We start from the raw sequence: 13,361 nt of genomic DNA on the forward strand, positions 1-13,361 counted from the left end.
AAGTTCATCTCAGAATTTGCTCTCCAAAGTATCTTACACTGTTTATACTTTTAATGATATTCAAAAACAGAGTATTCAATATTCGGTTGCATTTTTGGTAAAGTTCTATCTGTATTGGATTTACCTATACTTCAGAGTACTTTTCAACATCCAATCAAAAGTCAAGATTGTTCTTGCTCCTTCTTTAAAACAGTGAAAATAAACACACGTAGACACACACACACACACACACACACACACACATGCCCCCAAAGGGCATCAGGTCCTTGGAAACTTCTCCCAGATAGGTAGTAGAATAGTAAATATAATTTGGATGGTTTAGAAAAGACTTTGTTTAAAATATTTAGTATTATCATACTAAAATGTATAAAATCATTTACTTTTATTAAAAGTTAAAACATATATCTCTAATACAACTCCCCAAAAGAAAATATTTCTAGACAGAATTATATAAAAGCAACCTTATAACATAAAAATATTTTAAATGAAGATACTATCTATATCTTTTTTTATATTTTGACATATTTTCATAATTTTCTATTGCCCTATAGAATTTTTCTCAATTCAATATATCATATCACTCAGCTGCTAGGGTGTGATGAGGATGGCCCTCATATCTTTTATATTATCACTGGTTATTTTTCTATTTACTTAACTTAGTCCATGTATTCATTAATCTTGCTATTTTCCTCATATGTCTTTGATTTCTGATATATTGATTTATTTATTTCAATAATATTTTCCAAAGAATATTTCCACCAAGATTTATTGTTATGATTTATATTCTTGCTCTATTTTATTAATAGCTTCTTTACTTTGTTAAATATATTTATCATGCCAATTTTATATTATTCATCCATCTCATTAAATATGCTCTCATATGAGAGTATATGATACTAATTTAAACTTATCTTTTCGAGTTTTATGGGGCTTTTGAATATAAACACAGTTTTTGTTTGTCCTAAAATGTTTTTATTGGGCCAACTCTATGATGCTGCTCAAGAGAAACCAGAACCTGGATGGCAGCTGCAGTTGGAGACCTCGGCCAGGTTGTCCTGAAATACATTGGGAACATGCATGCGTGCTCCAGATTCTACATGTTCTTTCTTCCTTTTCTCTCTCTCACGCTCATGTGTGCATGTGATCTATCATGAATAAAGAAAAATGTTTTTATACTATGTGATATTATAATAATCAAAACAATTATCAATGACTAATACCACAGAAATCTATTTCTCATTCAGATTAAGTAGATTTGGGCAATTCAGTAGGCACCCTTCCATTTATTAGAGTACATTGGGATATTCCTTTGTATCCTGCATCTCTGACATCCACTAAGTTGTCCAAGTTCTTCACTTGATGAACATACATAGCTTTAAAGAAAAATGAATTATCATTCAATCATGCAGTATACCAAGAAGTATTACACATAATCCCTATCCATAGTCAATTACCCAGAACTCAGACATGAGTTCATCCAATTAAAAGCAAGTGAGGGGAAAAGAATCTATGTATCTATGTACCCAGGAGGATGAGAAATAAACTTTGGGTGAAATCAGAGCATTGATTTTATGCTTTTCTTTTATACAGATAGATATATATGTAAAATCCAAGGTTAAGGGTTACTTCTCCCAGAATATTTTTTTTTGAGAGGTTTTCGCTATAGGGCGTGTGCGCTCTCCAGATAGAGAGAGACATAGAGACAGAAAGAGAGAAATCACCCCCCAGGGGGAATGGTCACACTGCAATCCCTTCTCCTCCATTCTCCTCTCGGGATCTTGGGCACACACGCACACGCGCCGGGCGTGAGTTCTAAGCCACCGGGTCCGGGACGCGAACCGAGGTTGACTACGTGGGAATCCAGTGACATAGCCATTACGCTAACTGCTGGTTCTCCTTCTCCCAGAATATTGAAGATAACATCTCATTGTCTTCTTTTTCCCATAATTGCTTTTGAGAAATCACTTGACAACCTTTTTAAGAAGTCAGTAATTACTCTCAATATTTTTAATCTTTTTGTCAGTTGAACTTGGAGAATTCTCTTAGTTTACTAGTGGGTACCTGCCCCCTGCTTTCTCTCTTTTTACATAAAAACACTATATATTACATGATTACATATATACATGCACACAAATGCATATATGCTTGTATATATAACTTTAAATATATTTGGAAAGATTCTTAGGTGTTTCTTAATAACAATTTTATTAAGATATAATTCACATACTGTACAACTTACTAAAAGTATGTAATTGGATGGCTCTTTGAAATTAGTAACTTTTTTTAAAAGAAATCTTGCCATTTGTGACAGTATGGATGAACTTGGAGGACATTTTGCTAAGCAAAATAACCTAAACATAGAAGACAACTACTGTAGGATCTCAACTATATGTGGAATCTTAAAAAAGATTACTACTAACTAATGGAGCAGAGAACACAGTGATTAACTGAGTCTGGATCATGAAAGAAATGGGTAAATGTTAGTCCAAGTATACTGATTTTGGGGACAGGAGGTGATGTAGTGGTTAAGGTGCTGAACTCGCACATGGCTGACCACAGTTCAAGTCTTGGACCTAGAGGCTTGAAAATCATACCAAGTGTGTGTATGTGTGCTCAAATATCTAGAGGAAAATGGTGGAGGAGAAGGGATTGCAGTGTGGCCATCCCCTATGGGGGGTGGGGGGTGATTTCTCATTTTCTCTCTGTCTATCTCTCTCTGGAGAGCACACACACTCTATGGCAAAAACCTTAAGAAAAGTATACCAACTTACAGTTATGAGACGAGTAAGTTTTGGAGAGATGATGTAAAACATGGAGTCTGTAGCCAATAATATTATTAGGTTGTCTAAAAAGCCATGCTGTATTTTCTCTATGTTTTTTCAATGGTCATTTATTTTTATTAAAAAAATCAATCAATAATATATTGCAAACCTTTAGCCATCTTTCAGTGAACTTCATAATTGCTCATTCATAGAAGGACCTGTCTTTATCAGCAAAAAAACTGAACAAAGTGCTGATTTACAGTCTCATCTGAATTGAATGTTATACCACACAAGGGGTTTTGAAGAAAGTAAAAGAAGTGCAAGTCTGATGGCACAGGGTCAGGCGAGTATGGTGGGTGTGGCAACATATCCCATCTAAGCTCCAATAATATTTGACAGGTGCTCAGACTTGAGTGTGGTCTTGTGTTGTTGTGATGAATACAACTACTTTATGATCAACGAGCTCTGGGCATTTCTGGATGATGGATTCATTCGAACTGTCCAGTTGCTGACAACACATATTCAAATGGACTGTTTGGTTCCTTAGTAGGAGCTTGAAAAACATGATGCTTTTCAAATCCCACCACACTGAGCATAACCTTCCTCTGATGAATGTCTACTTTCGATGTTTGAGGTAAATCATCACATGAGGACAAGGACCATTTACGCACATACTGTTCTACTTCTCAACACCATTTATCAGTCACTTCAAGAAAGGATGGTTTTCCTCCCGCTTAATGAGCATATCGCAGATGTTTATACACACTATCAAATGAACTTCTTTGAGTTCACGAGGAACCCATAGTGAGCTTCCTTACCTATCTCAGCTTCTTCAGGTGGTCGTGAACGCTTGAATGATGGATGTTCGATGTTTCTGCTCTCTCTCATGTCGTGTAACATGGGTTTGATTAGATCGATGCCTTTACTCTGTTGTCATCAACCTCAGTGGGTCTCCTGGGCCTAGGGGCATCGTTGAGATCAAAATTACCAGCAGGGAATTTCATGAGCCATTGTTGGCACTGATGTTCTTGTACTCACTAACAGCATTGTCACTGTAAACTTTATGCAACTTTTCACAAGATTGACACACATTTTTCTCTTTATAAAAGCAAAATAGAAATATGGCAAAAACAAACAGTTTGGTCTTCCATTTCAACTTGTTGTAAAAGCTCCAAAACACAACCAAATCGCTTATTTATTTTTTTTTTAGAATAAAGCTAGAACTGTCAGCTATCAAATGACATAGCAGAAACATAGATGCAAATGAGTCTAGTACTTCCAAAAATGAATTAGCGCCATCTGTTGCAAAAAATGTGTCATGACTTTTCCAACGACCCAACATACTGTTTACTGGAAATTTGCTAAGAGAATAGATCTTAAGTGTCCTCTCCACATATATGCATGTACACACACGCACGCACATACATAAGAAGGGCAGCTATGTATGGTGATGTATGTGTTGATTAATTTAGTTGTAGTAATCATTCCACAGTGTAAATGCATATCAAATCTTCATATTATACATGTTGAAAATATACTATTTCTTTTTTAGACAGGATCTTACTCTATTATGACCCTCTTGTCTCTACCTTCCTGCTGGGATTGTAGTTTCATACAGCCTCATCAGACTTTTTCTTCGAATGGGTCTCAATATGTTGCCCAGTTCAGCTTCAACCTCACAATTCTTCTGTCTCAGCCTCTCCAAGTTGTTGAGATTACAGGCGCGTGCTGTGTACCCATGTGGTCCCAGCCTGCTGAGCACAGTGTCTTACCACTGTACCACTTCAACTGCTCCTCAATATATAGATTTTATTTTTTGGTTTTAGCCCAATAAACCTGGAAATAATAATAGGTACTTTCAACATCTCTTTAATGTGTCTTTGTTTTATTTATCTTTTTCTTAATACTTTTCTTGTTCTCAATACAATGTCTATATGTTGGGCATGTACATATACCTGCCAGCATGCCAGGACTTGCCATGTGGGATCTAGCCACCTTAACCATGGGGCCACAGGCTGTCTCATATACTTCCCTTTTAAGTTGGAGATATGTAAAACATAGTAAGAGTTGCAAATACTCACAAATGGAGGCAAAATAATCACTAAAGCCTGCTGACCATAAACACTAGAACCAGTAAAACACAGCATTTTGCTCAGTGGATTAATGGATAATATTTTTAGGACATTAAATTATTCAGCAAATTTTTATCTTTCCAAGGCTGTAAAAGTGGATATGAACTCGTTTAGAATGTACTGTTACTTTATGAATGGTTATCAACCTGCTGGTACTTTGACTTCACTTGTAGGGTTTAATTTGAACATGAAATGGGCCATAATTTCTTATTAAAATTTGTAAGGAGTTCTTTCTGTGAAATGGGGTCTACATTATATTGGTTTACTTTAATTTTTTTGTGGTTGATATTTTGGCTGTTTTTATGCTTTCAAAAAAGACCAGCTAATTCCTTTGTAATTTGTTGATATGCTCTAAAATAGCTCTCATTTTCTAAAAGGAGATTAGTTTTGTTTTGTTTTCTGAACAGCTGTTTTTCTTTGTTTTCTTTCCTCCTCCTCCTCCTTCCACTCTGCCTCTTCTTCCATATGTACGTTGAATGTATCAACTTATTCATCATTTGGCTTAAGTACTATATTGTTGCTTCTCTTTCCTACAGCTTACATAATTTCTGAAATCCACGAGTTTTATTATCTTTTACATATTCCGTCCAATGCAGAAATTGAAGAGTGCCCTCTGTGACTATGGTATTTTGTCATTTTCACTATTAAAGCAAAATGTTTCTTGCATCTCCTTGAAGTAAATAGGAATCGAATGTGATGAGCCGATATTAGACAGTCTAACTCACACAGTGTAGTCATGGTCACCATCAAAGTATTATGGCAAATGGGTGACCCAATCTACAAAGAATATATTTTTTATAAAGTATGGGTTGGCATTTTTGCTAGCACTTCCCTGGAAAATGAGATGATCTTATCATCTCATTGCCATTCATCAAGATCTATATGACGTAGATGGAAATAAAGTGCGGAAATGCTAACAGGAAGACATAGTCATGGGAAATACTGAGAATCAATCATACAAACCCATTCTCTTTCTCTCACAAACACATATGTAAACACTTCCTAGTATTTTTACTCACTGCAGTACACTAAAAGCTTTAAGTAATGTAAAGTCACCAAATGTTGCTATTCCCTGTGTGCTTAGGTAATACTAAAAATTCTAGAGTGATTACTTTTTCCTATTAATTTTTTTAAATCCCTAAGGATTACATCTAAATAATCAATAATGTAAGTTGTTGACAGTGAAGAATGTAGTACATTCAACAGCAGACCAATTTTAATGCTATCCCTGCATTTAAAGGCTTAAAAACAGTCTTTTCAAGGTAAAAACCAGACTATCCAAATGTGTGCTATGTTTTGTTAGAATAAGATTTGCATATTGTGCATCAAAGCCTATTATAGTTTAAAATGTGTGGACTCTACTAGTGTAGCTAATAGGCATTTGAGTAGATATAGATTATCAAATTTTTAACACACTCTTGTAGTTAGAGGAAACAGGTGTGCAATATACTCTCCTGGGGCTGTAGTAAAGGGTTTAGAGTAAATTCCATGCCTATGGACACAAAGCTTTCCTTTTCTCATTCTAATGGATGTTCAATTGAAACTCAGTATGGTATGTAGAATTATCCTTCACCTGAGGTAGAACTCCTGAAATGCCTTAGGAAAAGCTAAGAAGTCAACAGAACCAGAAGGAAAGTGAGTTAGGAAGTGTTGAACATATTTCTTGATCCAAATTATAGGGACTACAGATAAAACTAGGTTTACAGTGAATTTTATATTTTTAAATATTTTTAAAGAATTATTTTATTTAGCTTTATTATTTTTTCTTTATTATTATTATTATTTAATAGATAGATAGATAGATAGATATTTTACCCCATTTCTGACCCTGTGCCCTTTCCCACCATCCTCCTACACTATCTCTGGTGTCTACAGTTGTTTTCCATTCCTTTTCCCCCATTTTCTTAAATAATCTAACTACTTTCAATAGCAAGTTAAGCTGGTAATTTCAAGAAAAGCAGTTTTAACTTTAATAAATCAAAGAAATGCTAATGAGTTTTACTTGAAACTTAAAGCCAGGAAAGAGGTTAGGGTTCTGTTGAAATAATAAGTATATGAATCTATCAAGGTTTTTTGCTATAGGGTTTGTATGCTCGCCAGAAAGAGAGAAAAAGAGAGACAGAGAGCGAGAAATCACCCCTTGGGGGGATGGCCACGCCACAATCCCTTCACCTCCATTCTCCTCTTGGGATCTTGGGCACACACACACTTGCACCAGACATGAGTTTAAGCCCCTGGGTCTGGGACTTGAACCGCAGAAGACTAAATGGGAGTCCAGCCACATAACCATTAGACCAACTGCTGATCCCAGCCTTCACTGATTAAGTACAATTTTTTTTTCCTGAGAGATTTTTTTCTATAGGGTATGTGTGCTTACCAGAAATACAGAGAGAGACAGAGAGACAGAAAGCGAGAAATCACCCCCAAGGGGGGATGACCACACCACAATCTTTTCTCTTCCATTCTCCTCTTGGGATCTTGGGCACGCATGCACACATGCCTGGTGTGAGTTTAAACCACCGGGTCCGGGACTCGAACTACGGTGGACTACGTGAGAGTCCAACGACATAGCCATTACGCCCTCTGCTGCTCCCTGATTAAATACAATTTACAGGTTTTGGAGATAATTGATAATAATCCTCACTGATTTTTGGAAAATAGTCAGTGAAGCTCAAATATATTAATCCACTATACTCTTATTAATAAGAGGAAGCCATTTTGATTATGATTACAAAGTGCTCAGTAGGCAATTGTTAACTTTGGCAAAAAATTAATAAATGTGTTTTTGTCTTTCAAGGTAAAATAGAATACAAGTGCAGGAGCAAATATTCTCATGTGAAGGATGAGAATGAAGTTGGCTTTGGAAAGATGATTAGGGGTTGTGCCTTACAGGCAAATACAGGGAAGGTCATTCCATTAGGAGATACAGCTTGATCAAAGGAAATCAGTAAAGAGAAAATATTCAATTACTCTGGAACTGGTGGGGAAAAAGCCCAAAGTTAAAAGTCATGATTTTGTTATTTTTTTAAAAACAAAACCTTTTTGATATTATAATCAATATGAAGTTACTGATTTTCTCTTTGCTATTAAGAATCTGATATGATCACAAATATTTCAAAATCTGATTTGAAGGAGATATGAGGTGAATGAATTAAGACATAAATTAGAGACACAGCAATCAAGGAGTTGACATCCAACCATTGGTTTGGTTAGAAAACACATGCAACCTTCTGTTTGATAGAATGTCTGGGGAGCAGTCACTGCCTTGTTAGAACTCCTGTGGGCTATTTATTTATTCATTTATTTACTATGAGAGATTTTTGCTATAGAGCATGTGTGCTCACTGGAGAGACAGAGAGACAAAAGTGAGGAATCACTCTTAAGGGAGGATGACTGTGCTGAAATCCCTTCTGTCCCATTCACCTCTCGGGACTTTGGGCACACACACACCATATGCCTGGTGTGCGTTTTAAGCTGCTGGGTTCAGGGCTCAAACTGCAGCTGGCTACGTGGGAGTCCAGTCCCTTAACCACTACACCACCCTCTGGTGCTTCTTCTCTAGGTTTCTTCAGGGCAGAAACAATGTCCATGTTTATTTGTTAATATTTTGACAGTGATAGTACACTGAGAAGCACATTGTCAGTTTTCAGGAAAGGTCCACCGGTCATCCCATGTGAAATTTTACTGTGCGCTTAATGTTCCAAATCTAAAATGGCCGCATCACGGGATGTCGTAGTTAAGTGCACTTTTAAATGTGTATTATACAGTCTAGGAACCAGAAATAATAGGGCATGATATATTACAACGATCATATATTATAACTGGCGGAGATGGTTTGGAGTTTTTCTGAGGACATGGGATGCAAAGATCATCTATAAAATTTGGGAGATTTCTTAAGGAAGTTCATGAAAAATGTATCAACAATACAGTTCCTCCTAGTAAGGCACTTACCAGAAATACAGAGAGAGACAGAGAGACAGAAAGCGAGAAATCACCCCCAAGGGGGGATGACCACACCACAATCTTTTCTCTTCCATTCTCCTCTTGGGATCTTGGGCACGCATGCACACATGCCTGGTGTGAGTTTAAACCACAGGGTCCGGGACTCGAACTACGGTGGACTACGTGAGAGTCCAACGACATAGCCATTACGCCCTCTGCTGCTCCCTGATTAAATACAATTTACAGGTTTTGGAGATAATTGATAATAATCCTCACTGATTTTTGGAAAATAGTCAGTGAAGCTCAAATATATTAATCCACTATACTCTTATTAATAAGAGGAAGCCATTTTGATTATGATTACAAAGTGCTCAGTAGGCAATTGTTAACTTTGGCAAAAAATTAATAAATGTGTTTTTGTCTTTCAAGGTAAAATAGAATACAAGTGCAGGAGCAAATATTCTCATGTGAAGGATGAGAATGAAGTTGGCTTTGGAAAGATGATTAGGGGTTGTGCCTTACAGGCAAATACAGGGAAGGTCATTCCATTAGGAGATACAGCTTGATCAAAGGAAATCAGTAAAGAGAAAATATTCAATTACTCTGGAACTGGTGGGGAAAAAGCCCAAAGTTAAAAGTCATGATTTTGTTATTTTTTTAAAAACAAAACCTTTTTGATATTATAATCAATATGAAGTTACTGATTTTCTCTTTGCTATTAAGAATCTGATATGATCACAAATATTTCAAAATCTGATTTGAAGGAGATATGAGGTGAATGAATTAAGACATAAATTAGAGACACAGCAATCAAGGAGTTGACATCCAACCATTGGTTTGGTTAGAAAACACATGCAACCTTCTGTTTGATAGAATGTCTGGGGAGCAGTCACTGCCTTGTTAGAACTCCTGTGGGCTATTTATTTATTCATTTATTTACTATGAGAGATTTTTGCTATAGAGCATGTGTGCTCACTGGAGAGACAGAGAGACAAAAGTGAGGAATCACTCTTAAGGGAGGATGACTGTGCTGAAATCCCTTCTGTCCCATTCACCTCTCGGGACTTTGGGCACACACACACCATATGCCTGGTGTGCGTTTTAAGCTGCTGGGTTCAGGACTCAAACTGCAGTTGGCTACGTGGGAGTCCAGTCCCTTAACCACTACACCACCCTCTGGTGCTCCTTCTCTAGGTTTCTTCAGGGCAGAAACAATGTCCATGTTTATTTGTTAATATTTTGACAGTGATAGTACACTGAGAAGCACATTGTCAGTTTTCAGGAAAGGTCCACCGGTCATCCCATGTGAAATTTTACTGTGCGCTTAATGTTCCAAATCTAAAATGGCCGCATCACTGGATGTCGTAGTTAAGTGCACTTTTAAATGTGTATTATACAGTCTAGGAACCAGAAATAATAGGGCATGATATATTACAACGATCATATATTATAACTGGCGGAGATGGTTTGGAGTTTTTCTGAGGACATGGGATGCAAAGATCATCTATAAAATTTGGGAGATTTCTTAAGGAAGTTCATGAAAAATGTATCAACAATACAGTTCCTCCTAGTAAGGCATCAACATAAAAAATTGCAGTCACTGCACAGCCAGTGGTTCTCAGGGAAGGCATAAGGGTGCAAACTCATTGACAGAACTCTGTTGCCCACTGGGAGATTTCAAAAGAAGAGGCAGAAAGTTAATGAGAAGAGCCCTTTGTATTCCAAGCAATCCACTGGCTGTGGCCTCAGTGCACAGAGCACTATTAACAGAGCCACTTGCAGTTTCACCTTTTCCTGGCAATTCAGAGAAGGCACTTTGATGTGTTTCTTGATTTGCCCCCTGTTGCTTCCTCTTCAAAAGCTTGAGGATGACTGAGCTTGTATCTCACAACCACATGTGAACCTCAGTGCAGCAACATTTCAAATTTGGTATTCATCTTTGAAGTGTAGTGGCTTGTACACATTAAAATTCTTGCCCCCAAAAGACTTCTTTTCTTGCAATCATTCCTTCCAAGTAACCATATATTTCTCATACCCAGGTGAATTTTGAGGCTACCAGCTGAATCAGTAACCTTAAAAAAAATACCTCCTACTTTTTCTCATTGCTAGAAGCACTACTATCCGCCCCCCTCACCCCAGCATTCAAACATAAAACATGGTCACGTTTGCTGATTCATCTCCCTTTTCATTTATAATATTTAGTCAAGTTTTCTTTGTAAATATCCCTTGTGTCCATTTACCTCTCCTCTCTACCTTTAATAGTTGACCAGTTAATTTGTACTCAAGGGAGAGTGACATAATCAAGAAGGTGAGATCTGAAGAAGCAATACATTTCTAACTTCCCACTCAAGCTTTTTAACTGCCAGGAAGCCCTATCCATTTTAGTGGAAGATAACAGATGTTTCTATATTAACAAATAATAGATAATTCAATATCATTTCTGTTTATTTCTTGGAGATCATTTCATAGACTACTGTGTACCTGTTTATCCAGTTTCTTGGGTTAAGAGTGGATAATAAGAAAAAAAATACACTGATAAAATAAGCAAGGCAGTATTTAAAACATAAGGTGAAATAAGTCACACAAAATTATATTACGGACACATCACCATAATGTAAATATCTTTTTTTTTCCAAAAGATGGGAATAAAATAAATTAGTCAAAGTCTTGGAATTAGCTTTAAATGTAAATACGTCCAAGATTTCCTTTCTTCTTTTCTGCTTTCCTTCCATCCTTCTGCCCTCCTTTATTCCTTTCTGTCTTCCTTTTCCTCTCTCAATAACTCATGTGCAGAGTACAAAATGCAAAAGGAGTAAAAGAGTACACAGTAGAAAATATGTCTTCAGTATATCCCTGTTACTCACCAACCAAGGAGCTCTACCCAAATGTTGCCGAAGTTACTAGGTTCTTGTGTATCCTTATATTCTTCTATAATCATGTATATATGAGTTCAATAAATTGGTTTCTTAAGGATCACATTATAGGGTTGAGAAAAACAAGGTTTTAAAATAGTTAAATGATAAGCCTCAAGGTTATGCAGAAAGTCAGCAATGGAGTTGGGGATGAGCCCAGATTTTCTATTTTTCTCTAGGCATTGTGCCATCTTGCAAATTTTTAACTTCTATATGCCAATATTTCTGCCTTTTGTATGGATGGGCATATCTCCAAGGGTTTTAAATTTGGTTCTGGTTCAAAAGCTCACCCTAAGAATAAATGAAGTATATGACTCTCCTTTATATGCTATGTTCAGACCTAAACAATTGGGTATGTCAGCTCAAGGCTCTCGGTATTTCTGAGGACACATAAAAACATCATACTTAGCTTGAAAGGCTTTTCATCTTTCAGGGTTTTAAAGTCTTTCTTGAAAGTAAAACAAATGAAAAGCAAGTAAAAACTATAACAAAATTTTAATATGAAAAAGTATTCAAACAGTTCAAAAATTTCAACTTTTAAATTGAATTTACTTTAAGACATATTTCTTCAGGTCCCCACTTCAGGTATTTATTTCAAATACATTTTCTCAGATACACAGGTCTTAGTTATTGAGAACCCTATCTTTGCTAGTGCATTTCCACTAAACTGCCAAGAAGAATTGCTGTAAGGATGGGTAGAAATTGGTAGTGTCTCCTTACAAGCATGTTTAACACAAGATCTTCAGAAAGAAGTTTAATTAAATAAAAACAAACAAACAAAACCCACCAAGAATGTTTAGCAGATACAACATAGAAAATGAAAATACTGGGTTGTCAGAAAAGTCATGATGCATTTTTGCATAGAAAAATGCATCATGACTTTTCCTATGACCCATTATTTCATGCTATAAGTTTCAAGGTTTTTTTTATTTCAATTTATTTATTTGCATTCATTCACTGTACATCATTACAGCATACAAAATGAGATTTTCCATCCAGATTACACTGTATATTGTCTCAAACAAGCACATCAACAAATATGTTATTGTCAGCAAATGATCTTCCATTTCTTGTTTTCTGTACATTTTGCTTTTTTTCCCCCCATCCTGATTCCCTATCTCTTACCCTCTGCCATCTCCCACTCTCCTCCCACACTGTCTCTGGTATCTATGTTTGCTTTCTGTACTGTTTTCCCCCCACATTTTATTGAATCACCAAAGACCCTAATCAATCCAAAAACCCTCATAGCAAACACAGGTGACACACACATTTCCATGAACACAAATCTAACTTTACGCATCCTATAAAGTAGCACCTAGCTGGGGCTACATATCCTACTGCAGTCATTGAATAGATATATTTATTTTCCTGAAACTTTTTTTTTTTGTAACTCAATTTACATTCCTTCCCTAAGCATCATCACAACACACAAAATGAGATCTCCCATCCAGTACACACTGCACAGTGACTCAATCATGCACATTATAAAAAAATTACCATTTATAGTTCCTAGAATTATTTCCACCCATCGTTCTGACTCTCTGTCCCTTCCCATCCTCCTCTCACACCACCTCTGGTGTCCACAATTGTCCTCCATTCCCTTCCCACCCACA

At 36.4% G+C, this 13,361-nt stretch overlaps 1 long non-coding RNA gene across 1 annotated transcript in view; it reads right to left on the bottom strand.

Annotated features, from left to right (window-relative positions):
* Positions 1-960: 960 nt before the first annotated feature.
* The window catches only part of LOC102491231 (uncharacterized), a 55,320-nt gene continuing 42,919 nt past the window's right edge, over positions 961-13,361 (bottom strand). Inside the window, exons 2-3 of the long non-coding RNA XR_333768.1 lie at positions 3,581-3,722; positions 961-1,145 (exon numbers count right to left, since the gene is read on the bottom strand). This is a non-coding gene — a long non-coding RNA (uncharacterized LOC102491231). The remainder of the gene's footprint in view (positions 1,146-3,580; positions 3,723-13,361) is intronic.

Source organism: Tupaia chinensis, unplaced genomic scaffold (assembly GCF_000334495.1).
Source record: "Tupaia chinensis unplaced genomic scaffold, TupChi_1.0 Scaffold000093_1, whole genome shotgun sequence".
In the NCBI taxonomy this organism is placed as follows: Eukaryota; Metazoa; Chordata; class Mammalia; order Scandentia; family Tupaiidae; genus Tupaia; species Tupaia belangeri.